Source organism: Ixodes scapularis, unplaced genomic scaffold (genome assembly GCF_016920785.2).
Source record: "Ixodes scapularis isolate PalLabHiFi unplaced genomic scaffold, ASM1692078v2 PGA_scaffold0__279_contigs__length_252992795, whole genome shotgun sequence".
NCBI classification, from domain to species: domain Eukaryota; kingdom Metazoa; phylum Arthropoda; class Arachnida; order Ixodida; family Ixodidae; genus Ixodes; species Ixodes scapularis.
This window is the reverse complement of record NW_024609835.1, coordinates 137,953,911-137,966,847: the sequence shown is the minus strand read 5'-3', so window position 1 is coordinate 137,966,847 and position 12,937 is coordinate 137,953,911. Positions and strand designations below refer to the sequence as shown.

General features: G+C 47.2%; 1 pseudogene; it reads right to left on the bottom strand.

Moving 5' to 3' along the window:
• Window positions 1-4,547: 4,547 nt before the first annotated feature.
• LOC120838654 lies at window positions 4,548-11,401 on the bottom strand (annotated as a pseudogene).
• Between the last annotated feature and the right edge of the window lie 1,536 nt (window positions 11,402-12,937).

The following is a 12,937-nucleotide window of genomic DNA, read 5'->3' as shown; positions in this document are numbered from 1 at the left end:
CGAGTTGACGCACTGAGTCACGTGACGTCACAAGGTCACATGACAACATGAATTGACACTATGGCGTCACGTGACAACGTGACACATGGTTAATTATAGTGCCATAAAAACCCACAACTTACCATACTTTTCAATTCTGAATATATGACGATTTGATCCATAGATAGAAATACAGCCGCCAATTTTTTATTCCGATATGTTCATTTTGTGATACTAAGAAAAAAGAAAAAAAAATTTCCTTGAACCGTTTTGAACCGGTTACCGTTATATTTTTTTTCGGTTCGGTTCCGGTTCAGTTCCAAGATGGCGGCGAAGATTTCGGTTCGGTTCAGTTCCGGTTCGGCTAAAAATAACGGTTCTGTTCCGGTTTTCGGTTCGGTTCGGTTCCGGTTCGACACCCTGATTTTAAATACTTTATGAAGCAGGTATTTAGTAACTTAACTTAAATACTTTTATCGAGTATTTTGTCCAACACTGCTTAGAATAGCCGCCAGAAGGCAGAACGAACTTGAAAGTCAATCTCGCCGAAACAACCTTATCATTCCTGGCTGAAAATTGGCTATTGAAAATTCCATCAAGATACGTAATTTGGGACACTGACTGCCAGTCAGCAGCCTTAGTGGAACGTGCCCTGATGGTCCATCAGATGACGTCTGACTGCCACTGCCTAGGGAATTTCATCAACAAGGGCAGCATTTATATCAGTAAAACTATACGCACTCATAAATATCGCCAAATGCGTCGACAAAACAAAATGTTCGAGAAAAAAAAGAAAAAAGAAAAAGCAGGTCCACCGCGGACCGAACCCGCGTCCACTTGCGTACAGAGTGGACACCTTAACCCCTATGCCATGCGATCGCTTTCTTTTCTTCTTTATTACAGGGAAGTTATAGAACAAGAGAGAGCACATTAGCCAAAAAGCATTCAGACAGGCAATCGAGCATAGTAATATACAGATAAAGATGAAATGCTATTTACAGAGAGGATTCAATCCACAGTCAACAATAGGCCTCTTTCACGCTGATGTCTTGATTAGATCATTATACAAAACTTAACCAATTATAATCAAGTCTTTCAAAACCTATTGACACACAGAACGCATCCAAAGTCCTTAGTATCACAGTGCTATATACATATATAACGGAGGGGTTGACAAGGGGGAAACAAGCTAAATCTTCAAAAATCTGGTAGACCTATGCAGGCGTCTAACAGTGGAAACCAATCAGGCTGGGATGGCTGTGCCGCGTCAACACTGCGCAGCTGAGCCATATTCTCCACAAAATAGATTTTGTGGTGCGTGGCGCTTCCGCGTTTCTATTTATCATTCTACATCTCCACAAACTGTGGAGGCCTAAAATTACAAATATGTCGTAAGGAACACTTTCCCCTTTTGAGAATGGAAGGAAACGAATAGTTTGATTAGTGATGTCGAGGTCTTTCTTTAGTGTTCGTTGAAGCACATCCTAGAAAAAAAAGGCGTCATTACAGTAAATGAAGCAGTGCTCTATGGTTTCTGGCTTATTGCATAGCCTACAGTTAACCGTCCACGGCACAAATATCCTTCCACTATGAAGCCAAGTTTTAACGGGCAAGGTCGAAGTGTGCAGATTGAAAAAGAATGACTTGGTTGATGGTGGAACAGACATCTTCTTTACTCTGTAAAAGACATCATCTTGGGGATCGACAGGAAAGTGACTTCGGTAAAGCGGGATAGGAAAAATGCTTTCGATTATCGCTGCTGATAGTTTCTTGCGTGTTACATTAAATAAATATTTTAATCAGAAACGTGTCTTCAAGAATTCAATCGTGTCCACTACCTCTTTTAGGAAGCCCCAAGGTCTTCCCTGAAAGGAATCATCACTGGATACAATTAAATAATTTAAACTTGTGGCCAGTCGTAACTGAAGAACGGTTTTGAGGAAGGGATGGTCGGCATTCTTAAAGAAAAAAAAACCGGGATACTAATTGCCGAACAAATAGATGACACAGACTTAGTCCCCCTGCCTCCAGGGGAAGGGAGAGGTTGTCCCTTTTCAGAGGCTCCCACGACGAACGCCAAATAAATGTCGCAAACATTTGATGAAATTTTTCAATGTTTTTACGCGCACAATGCATCACCTGAAGTACATACATTAGCTTAGACACTAGGAACACATTGCACACGTTTGCCCTGGTGAACATGGACATGTCACGTCCTTTCCGTGCTTCAGCTTTCCTCCTCAACGAAGTTTCCATTGACGTTCAGTATGTAGAGCTACTCCTGATGTGTGAGAGTGGAACTCCCAGGTATTTTAGCGGACCGCGATTCCATGCAATACCGGCAAAAAATGGGGGCGTGGTAGCCCATGAACCATACCAAAATCCATTACATTTTTCCGTGTTCATTGATGCTCCAGCAACACTACAGAAATGTTCTGTAACATGTATGGCCTCTTCCACACTCTTCTTACATGCACAGAAGACGGCAACGTCATCGGCATAAGCGAGTACCTTCACCTCAGAATTATTAAGTGCTAATCCTTGAATACTCTGACTTGCAAATATGCTCCGGCACAAAGGTTCCCAATATATGGTGAAGAGAAGAGGTGATAATGGACAGCCTTGGCGAACGGAAGCTTTTATGTGTATTTTATCGAAAAGCATGTTGTTCACAATTAATCTTGTAGTGCTATTATGATAACATAAGCTAATACCTTCGGGCACTGTTTCGCCTGCGTTGATGTGGCGTATGAGTGCAAACAAAAATGCGTGGCTCACACGATCAAAGGCTTTTGACAAGTCAATTTGTGTCAAAGCAACTTGTGTGTTACTGTCAGAGGCACACTCAAGAACCGAGCGCGCAACGTGGATATTGGTTTGAATATTTCTTCCTTTTATACCACATGTTTGGTGCTCACCAATAAGGTCTTCGATTGCTAGCTGGAGTCTGTCATTCAATATTTTAGCAAGGATCTTGTAATCTACATTGCAAAGTGATATTGGCCTATAATTTTCAACTTTTTTCCTCAGTTCCACGTCTTCCGTCTTGGGTATTAGGACAGTATGGCAGTCGTAAAAAGATGGAGGAAGCGTCTTCCATTGGTAGGAGTCATGAAAAACGTCAAGTAACACTTGACTAAGTTTGTCTCGGTATTTCTTGTAAAATTCTCCGCTAAGCCCATCGGGTCCTGGTGTTTTGCCATTTTGTAGAGAGTCGATTGCGGCCTTGACTTCATCTAAAGTTATAGGGCCTTCTATGATATTTTTATTCTCTTCACTAAGTGCAGGCATTAATGATAACAAGTTATCTACATCTTTTGCATTGCCTGTGTCAATAGCCTTGCCAAAAATGCTTAAGCAGTAGTTTTCAAATGCTTTAACAATCAGCGTTGGCTCCTTGATAGTTATGCCTTCTTAATCTATTTCTAATATTTCTTTCGATAGGGCATATCGCCTCTCATCATCCAGGGATCGTTTGGTCGGTTGCTCGCCAAGCAAAAACTTTTTCGTGCGAGAACGTATTACAGCTCCACGATATCTTTCTGCCTCGAATAAACCGGGATTGATGCTTTCTATCGCATGGAATAACGAAAGGGTTTTATAGAGTTCGCGCTGTTGCTGTTTGTTTTCGTAAGATATTGCTGTAGATAGTTCAATTGCCAAGTTTTTACCTCTTGCTTAAAACAGTCCCATATTGCAAAAATATGCATATTACTATTTTTAAGGCTCTCTGACAGAATTAATGAAACTCTTTTTGAAAACTTCTCATCCTTTAAAAGCTTCACATTAAGTTTCCAGAGTTCCCATTTGGGCCGAAAAACACGGAGAGTTTTGGTCCCGAAGCTAACAGAAACTAAACAATGGTCAGAAAAGAACACCGGTTTAACGCTATAGTTCTTCATTAAATTAAATGTATCGCCTGACACATATATTCTATCAAGACGAGCGTGTGAAACACCTTGAAGGTGGGTGAAGCGTATTGATTGGTCTTTCCGACATGCCACATCTACAAGGTTGCGCTCCTGGAGTATGTCAATGAGTAACGCAGAGCGTTTGTCATACCGTGTCTGCTGTAGCGCACGGTCTTCTGCGCTACAGACACAATTAAAATCTCCCATTAGTACAACTGTTTTGTCGGTGTTCAGAAAATGTGCTAGAAACTGGAAGTAAGAAGTCCTTCCATTCACCGTATTAGGAGCATATATACAAATAAAACTCCAGTTGATCTGTCTTAAAGAAAGGTCACCTAAAATGAGACGCCCTTCCTGGTCACTGGTCAAGGAAACAGACTAATAGCCAAGCTTTTTACGAAGAAACTGAAAACAACCGGCAGAAAGGCCTACTGCCTGACTCACACATATTTCGAAGTCCTTCCGAAAAGGCTCTAAAGCCTCTGCCACGTCTTCATCTGATGACAATTTTGTTTCTTGTATTGCGGCTATGTCAACATGCTCGTGATTCAAGAGCCTTAGAAGTTGGTGCTGTTTCCTTTTAGACCTTAAGCCCCTTACACTTAACGTTAAAAAATGCAAAGACAGGGCGGATTTTATGAGGGGCACTAGGGTGAGCTAAAGCCCCTCATGACCATCTTCAAGCGTCTTATGGCTACTTTGTTTTCGATACGGCTGGTGTCTGGTTCCTACCTGTTTTCTATCTTTTCTCGATTTTGCGACAGCCCCTTCATCAGCTACAACAGTGTCAGACTGATAGCCGAGTCCTTCTGAAAGATCTTGCAGCCTCAGCGCGTCTGCATCCAACCCGATGGTTGGTGGTACCTCAAAGGTGGTGGTGGTGTCGTCTCCACTTGCTGTAGCATCCTCCCCGACGACCGTGGTTGTACCCGAGTTGTCGTCATCATCGTCAGGTTGGGGGGGGGGGGGGGGGGGGGGGGGTTCAGGGAGGAGTTCTGGATCGTTTTCCGTGGTTTGGGGGTCGGTCACTGCTCCTGGTAGGTCACTTTCGGCTTGGCTCTTAAAGGCTTCTGCGGGTGGTGTGTGCCCGGAAGCATCGACAACCTCCGAGACATCCATCAGGAGCTCAGACCGTTCCTCTTCGTCCTGGGATATCGTTCCGCGAAGCTTGCTTGCATAAGTTGTGACGCAGTCGTCTGCGGTGTGTCCGTAGCGTTTACAATCCGAGCAGCGCGGTGTTCTGCACTGTCGGCGGATGTGTCCTACCCTGTTGCACCTGAGGCACAAGGGGGGTCTTCCTGGAATAAGGATGAGCGATTGACATCCATACACTTTAAGTAGGAATGGAATTCCCTCCGTGGTGATTCCTTCATGCAGGGTAATGTTAACTTCCCTGTTGAGGGTGTCCATGTGCTCCATGCCGGGGCACCGCCACTTCTCTCGGCTGATGTCACGGACTGTGCCGTAAGGCGCCAGAGCTTCGATGATACGACTATCTTCGAGGTAGTCTGGAAGCCAAATAAACGTGATCTTGAGGTCCCGGGTGTCTGGGTCAAGGACAAGGCATTTCTTGCCTTTCACGACCAACTCATCACGACTGCAAAGCTTCTCTTTGGCGAGGGCGTTGACGCCAGTGTTGTACACGTTCCTCAAAAATAGGAACGGGAGCTCGTTCCTCGTTCCTCCTTATTTTTGGAACGCGTTCCCGTTACAACTTCCATCTGTGAGAAAGGAACTCGTTCCCGTTACAGTTAAAAAAATGGAACGTATCGTTACATATACGTTACATTTGGATTTTGCTGACTACCATACCCAGTTATATCGAGAAAATATTTTATTTTTTATTTTTTTAATCTTTCCGTCAAATGGGAACATAAGAATTTGAAAGTCCTGATGGAAGAGCACCAGGAGAAGAAAACAGGCGGAAACAGGGTTTGATTTGTTGATATACACCTTTAAAAATCTAAGCTTTCGCCCATAATCATGTTTGTGGTGGGGGACTCAGACGAGCCAAATGTACCGTTACCCTACATTGCACGAGCATTTTACAACTACCTCACAACAAATTCAATCGAGCAAAATCCCGTGTTCGAACTTAACAACCGTTGATTCTCGATGTTGTCCGCAAGACGAGCGAGTGATGAATAGGGTAGGGCTTTTTGAAGGCCAGTCTTGAAAACTACAAGTCCGTCTTCATGAAGGCTGGATTCGTTGTTCAGTTTGAAGGTGGGGACAAGCAGAGAATTAATAAAGGTAAATTTTTGCGTAACTTTTAAGTGTCCAATGCTCGGGATACAGGGGTATGTTCGATGCCTGGTTATTTCTACTTTTGTTGTACCTGTTGCTCTCTTTGCGGAAGTTCAGTGATAGCTGTAGTCGGCCTTAAATTTCTGGGTGTGTGAGGAATCGTGGAAGCAAAGAAAGTAGCTGAGTTTTAAACCTCCCTCTTTCTGTGTCTTTTCCTTCGCCTAAAAGTTTTACTTTTTGTAGCGCAGTCCCGCGGGCACTGAAAATAGAATCGATGTCCCCTAGCTCTCCTGCACCCGACTTTTACCAAGCGGGGACCACACAAGATAAACCCGAGGATAACTAAGCAAAGAGTTAACGAGATCCCGCACTTCGTAAAGATATTGTTTTTATACTTTTAGAATTTCCCTCTTAGAAATCAAATTAACAGACGAAAAACAAAAAGAACGCCGTTCCTTTTCCCGTTCCACTAAAAATGTAACGCGTTCCCGTTCCAGTTCCACCGATGCAAAATGGAACGGTGGCGTTCCTTCGTTCCTCTCAAAAGGAACGCGTTCCAGGAACGCCGTTCCTTGGAACGCCGTTCCGTACAACACTGGTTGACGCAGGTCACCATCCACACATGACTCATCTGAAATTGTTCGGTGGCTTTGACATCTTTCAGGATAGCTAGGTTCGACATTGTACATGTACCTTTTTTTAGTACACGGAAGTGACGTCATCACGTCTGATTGGTTGGAAACAAAAGTGACGTAATTTCCCTAGAAACATGTGGGCGGAGTCGGCAAAACTGGGCGGAGTCGGCTACCGGACGTGACAACAAAATGACGTTTCGTTTTGTACCGAGTACGTTTCAAAAGGTACTTGCTCGGAACTAGGTGTCATTGGCAGCGTGTTTTCGGCGGCGAGGCGTCGTCGTCTCGTCACTTCGACTTTTTCTTTAATAGAGCTTTTTTTTTCGCACGAAAGGCTGTATCGGGAACACCGCGATGCATTCGAGCTCCCGGAGGGGATCTTTCGGAAGCAATACCGCCTGCCCAAGATCGTGGTGCGGTGGTTGTGCGACGAACTTCGCGAGGAACCGGAGGTGAGGAGAGTGCGTACCTCGTGGACGGTCATGACTGTGGAGCTTCAAGTGTTGTGTGCACTGCGCTTCTACGGCACGGGGAGCTTCCAAGGCATGGTGGCGAGCGACGAACACGTAGCGCGGGACCAAAAGACAGTCAGCGTTGCGGTCCGCGCCGTGTCCGTCGCTATCGTGCGTCGTCTCGGGGTCCAGCGTGGCTGGATCCACTTCCCCGAGACGCCGAGCGAGAGGTTCGACGCGGAGAAGGGCTTCAGGCTGCTCGGCAGGATACCCGGCGTCATCCGTTGCGTGGACGGGACCATGGTCTCCATCGTCGGCCCGTCCAAGAACGACCCCACCGTCACGAAGGCGGCGTACTGGTGCCGCAAGTACTTCTACGCCCTCAACGTGATGGTGGTAAGTACACTCATGTTACGTTGTCAAAACGCGCCCCAAATCTGTAGAAAAAAAAAACGTATTGCCGATACGGTTTAAGTATGCCGTTTTATGACTGCGGGCTGTGGGGTCTCACGACTGCGCGAGCGTGTGCTCTACGTAGCATGTGAGCCGTGAGACTCTTCTCCCAAAAATAATACTTATCTGTTAAAACGCGCAAGCTTCCGTAAAAAAAAAACAAAAAAACATTATTTTTGTTTCAAGGTAGTTAGTTGTACCTTGCATCCAGGAAGGTGTGTTGACATGCATGTGTCAAACAAAATAACTTAAAGGTTCTGAAATTGCGTCTGCTTTGTGAACCATAAGTACAATCTACTACTTGTGGATTCAGGTAATTACATGTCAATATCTCTCTCACTTTCAGGTGTGTGACGCCGACTGCCGGATAATGTGCATCGACCCACCGTATCCCGGGTCGGTGCACGACTCCTTCGTGTGGCAATTTTCCCGGCTCCGAAACCAACTCGAGCAAGGGCAGGTGCCACGCGACGGCCGGTTCCTGCTTGGTGAGCATACTAAATTCATTCCTTACGCACACGGTGGCTCCCACTGCTTGAAAGCCACAGTACCACACGTACTGTGCTTGTTGTGAAGCACACAGACACAGTTGCTGGAACTCCTCGAAGTGAGACAGCACCCAAAGTTTGGCCATTAATCTCTGTTTATGTCCACATAACTCTCACACTCTGCAGGCTACGAAAGCCACACTACACCAATCTCACGACAGTGATAGACTATGCAAGGCATGCGACCGCAGTGCGAGTCGCTGTCCGGTTCGGCCCACTCACTGTTACTGTCTGCCTGTACCCTCTTGCTGGTTGGTTTTCGCATGAAGTTGGAGCTCTTTCACTGATACCTGGGGGCTCGCCTGGTCGCTTTGACGGTCGTCAGTTTGTACGGAATGGGATCAATTCCTCCTTGGCCACTTGGGGCTCGCCAAATCTGTCCTCGTGTCGTCTCTGTCCCACACACTGGATTCTTTTCCCTGACCCTTCTTCTTCGGTCTGCCTATATAGCTCCTCCTACTAGACCCTCCGTGTCCCAACAGGACCTGACTCCTTTCCAATCTAACCACCCCCTCTCTTTTCCCCATCTCCAACTCCACCGAGGATTAGGAAAGAGGTTCGTCGAACTGGCGCCTTATCCCCTTGCTTGCCAAAGACAAGGCCAGCGTGTTCTGCTCTGCCCGTGCCTAAGGTCACGACCACACTCCCAAAAGCAACAGAGCTTTTATCTGTCGGATGCAAGGGCCTAATAATGCACTTGCGTACAACACAGCACCCCTAAGGAATCGTGCACACATCCCATACAACCCACCCGGAAAACACATAGTTACATGAAATAACAGGGAGTTTGCAGGCAAGCTAGTGCTAATTAATCATAATGTAAACTGATACTGTAGTGCAGAAATATTAACACACTTTTAAGTCACACTTAAGTTACATTATAATTGACATAGTTGCCCACAGCTGTTTTCTTGCCTTTTATTTTAAAAAGTAAAGAATGTAATATGTTCCATCCTCTACATGTGCAGGTGACAGCGGCTACCCCTTGGAGCCTTGGCTCATCACCCCTGTCCCCGGGAACCACGCGACCTCCACCGCTTGCGGCCGGTTTAATAAGGCGCATTCCTCGATCAGGTCTGTTGTGGAGCGCTGCATCGGGCTGTTGAAAAACAAATTCCGGTGTCTGCAAAGGCACCGGGCTCTGTATTACCACCCTTCAACAGCCACCGCCATTATTTCGGCATGTGCAGTGCTCCACAACATCTGCCTTGCATCGAGCGAGCCAGAACCGGAGTCAGACTCCGACCCTGAAGAGTCAGAGTTGGAGTCTGAGCCGAGCTCGGACGGTTCTGAGCCGAGCTCGGAGAGGTCAGCGTCGGCTCCTGAGAGGCTGGCTCCTGCCGGCCCTCCGGTCGGCCTTCCGGTCGGCCTCTCGGACAGGGGGAAGGCTCTGAGGCAGCGCCTTGTCGCCCGGTTCGGAACCCGCCGCAGACGTGCCCGTGCGGAGCGCCACACGCAAGGGGTCCGCCGCCACGACGGTAGTCCCGACCACCAGGGACACCGTCGGGAAGCCCCTCAGCGCCCTCGCTGCGGTGGTGCCCAGCACGGACGCCGCCAGCGACAGGGAACCTCTCGCCACCACGACTGAGGTCCTGACCACCAAGGACCCCGTCACATCCTTGCCCTCAGTGAAGCCCTCCCCGTGGAAGCCGTAAAGTGCACACTTCGCTTCCTGCTCCACAGTCATAGCCGTCCACAAGCTACATACTCTCTTCAGCTCCTACACCTTGTGAAGTTCGTCGCATAGCCAGCGTGCTGCCTCCGGATACGTGTCGAGTGCATCGCGGTGAAATCGATACAGCCTTTTTTTTATTTTTATGAGCAGAAGGCACGAGACGCAGTCGACAGTGACAGAAAAGGTTCGGAGGTTTAGTTGCCAGACCAACAGGTCATCTGGATTGCCCCTGCAAAGAACTCAGAAGTAATTTAGACTACCTCTAGAAAGAAATGCTTGCTTTTGCAGAGATTGCTTTCTTAGTTGCTGATTGAACCAGGGATATTGTTGTCATGGACATTGTTTCATTTTACAAATGCTTCAAAGCGTCTTGCCTTCTGCTCCATTTTATTATCCCTTTTATGGTACTTCATCAAAGTTAGGTGATTGTGTAATCTCAAGACAGTGCACATGTAGTTTGTTTTAAAAATTGCTTTATTTCTTAAAAAAAAACCTGTGACTTCATGAATAAAAGTGTGATAACATGGAATGTAATATTTCATTCTTGGAAATAAAACTGAGCATCGACTGGAACCATGTAAGCAATTGGGCAATCTTAAGTATATATCACAGATATCTTGTTGAACACTCTGGTCTTATTTGAGCACAATAGTTAAATTTCGGAAGGGAAAAAAAAATATATATTTTCTGACTAGCATACCACCATATAAACACTGGACCACTTTGAAAGAATTATCACAGATGTTGCGCCAAACATTCTTATTTGAGCACAGCAATAGCAAGTTCTCGAAAGATAAAAAAATTGTTTCTGACTAAAGCAGCCGTCACTCGCGCGCTCCCCGTTGGTTCCGCCGACCCCTCCGCTGCCCCCGGCACACCCGGCTCCTCGTGGTTCGACATTTTGGTTTGAAGAAGGCGCGTAGCGCACATCCTGCATAATATTGGAACAACTTTCTCTCCAATTAATTCTTAAATGTATTGCAAAAGGGTACAAAAAAGCGGTTTGTTTTAACAACGCCCAAAAGGTTTTGATTGTTTTTCAATACTTTTACCTGTACTAGAACAGATGCGACGGCCAGCGACGCACAGGATTGGTTGCCGTTCCTTCGCTAAACGCAGGAACTGCTCCCCGCGTCGTAGTAAATCCTACCCCGTATCCCGCGCGTAGGGACGCCTCAGGGAATGCGTAGCTACTTCCGCTCGTCGGTGGTTGGCTCCGGACGTCGCTGAAACGGGTGACGAGTGTCAAGTTTGCGATGACGTAGCGGCGTCAAAGTGGGCAGAGCCGCCACGTGAGTGTTGCTAGGATACGCTCCTCCTTTGCATTACGTCACTTCCATGTACCTTTTCTCAAATGTCCAACCTAGCGATCCAGGTCGATAACATCTTTGATGGCGTCTCGAAAGTCCGGGGCCCTGTATGGCCTAGGAGTTAGATCGGCGAGGAGAAATACGGAGTTGAGGACGATGTTGCCGGTTGGCAGACGTGGAAGTATGACCTTATATTCGTTGGAGACGACATCCGAAGACTTAGAAATAACGCGGCCATTGGCCGATGCGGTGTTTCCACCAGGATAGCTAGGTTCGACATTGTACATGTACCTTTTTTTAGTACACGGAAGTGACGTCATCACGTCTGATTGGTTGGAAACAAAAGTGACGTAATTTCCCTAGAAAAAATGTGGGCGGAGTCGGCAAAACTGGGCGGAGTCGGCTACCGGACGTGACAACAAAATGACGTTTCGTTTTGTACCGAGTACGTTTCAAAAGGTACTTGCTCGGAACTAGGTGTCATTGGCAGCATGTGTTCGGCGGCGAGGCGTCGCCGTCTCGTCAATTCGTCTTTTTCTTTAATAGAGCTTTTTTTTTCGCCAGAAAGGCTGTATCGGGAACACCGCGATGCATTCGGGCTCGCGGAGGAGATCTTTTGGAAGCAATACCGCCTGCCCAAGATCGTGGTGCGGTGGTTGTGCGACGAACTTCGCGAGGAACCGGAGGTGGGGAGAGTGCGTACCTCGTGGACGGTCATGACTGTGGAGCTTCAAGTGTTGTGTGCACTGCGCTTCTACGGCACGGGGAGCTTCCAAGGCATGGTGGCGAGCGACGAACACGTAGTGCGGGACCAAACGACAGTCAGCGTTGCGGTCCGCGCCGTGTCCGTCGCTATCGTGCGTCGTCTTGGGGTCCAGCGTGGCTGGATCCACTTCCCCGAGACGTCGAGCGAGAGGTTCGACGCGGAGAAGGGCTTCAGGCTGTTCGGCAGGATACCCGGCGTCATCAGTTGCGTGGACGGGACCATGGTCTCCATCGTCGGCCCGTCCAAGAACGACCCCACCGTCACGAAGGCGGCGTACTGGTGCCGCAAGTACTTCTACGCCCTCAACGTGATGGTGGTAAGTACACTCATGTTACGTTGCTAAAACGCGCCCCAAATCTCTAGAAAAAAAAAAAAAAACGTATTGCCGATACGGTTTAAGTATGCCGTTTTATGACTGCGGGCTGTGGGGTCTCACGACTGCGCGAGCGTGTGCTCTACGTAGCATGTGAGCTTCCGTAAAAAAAAAAACATTTTTGTTTTAAGGTAGTTAGTTGTACCTTGCATCCAGGAAGGTGTGTTGACATGCATGTGTCAGACAAACTAACTTAAAAGGTTCTGAAATTGCGACTGCTTTGTGAACCATAAGTACAATCTACTACTTGTGGATTCAGGTAATTACATGTCAATATCTCTCTCACTTTCAGGTGTGTGACGCCGACTGCCGGATAATGTGCATCTAGCCACGGTATCCCGGGTCGGTGCACGACTCCTTCGTGTGGCAATTTTCCTGGCTCCGAAACCAACTCGAGCAAGGGCAGGTGCCACGCGACGGCCGGTTCCTGCTTGGTGAGCATACTAAATTCATTCCTTACGCACACGGTGGCTCCCACTGCTTGAAAGCCACAGTACCACACGTACTGTGCTTGTTGTGAGCACACAGACACAGTTGCTGGAACTCCTTGAAGTGAGACAACACCCAAAGTTTGGCCATTAATCTCTG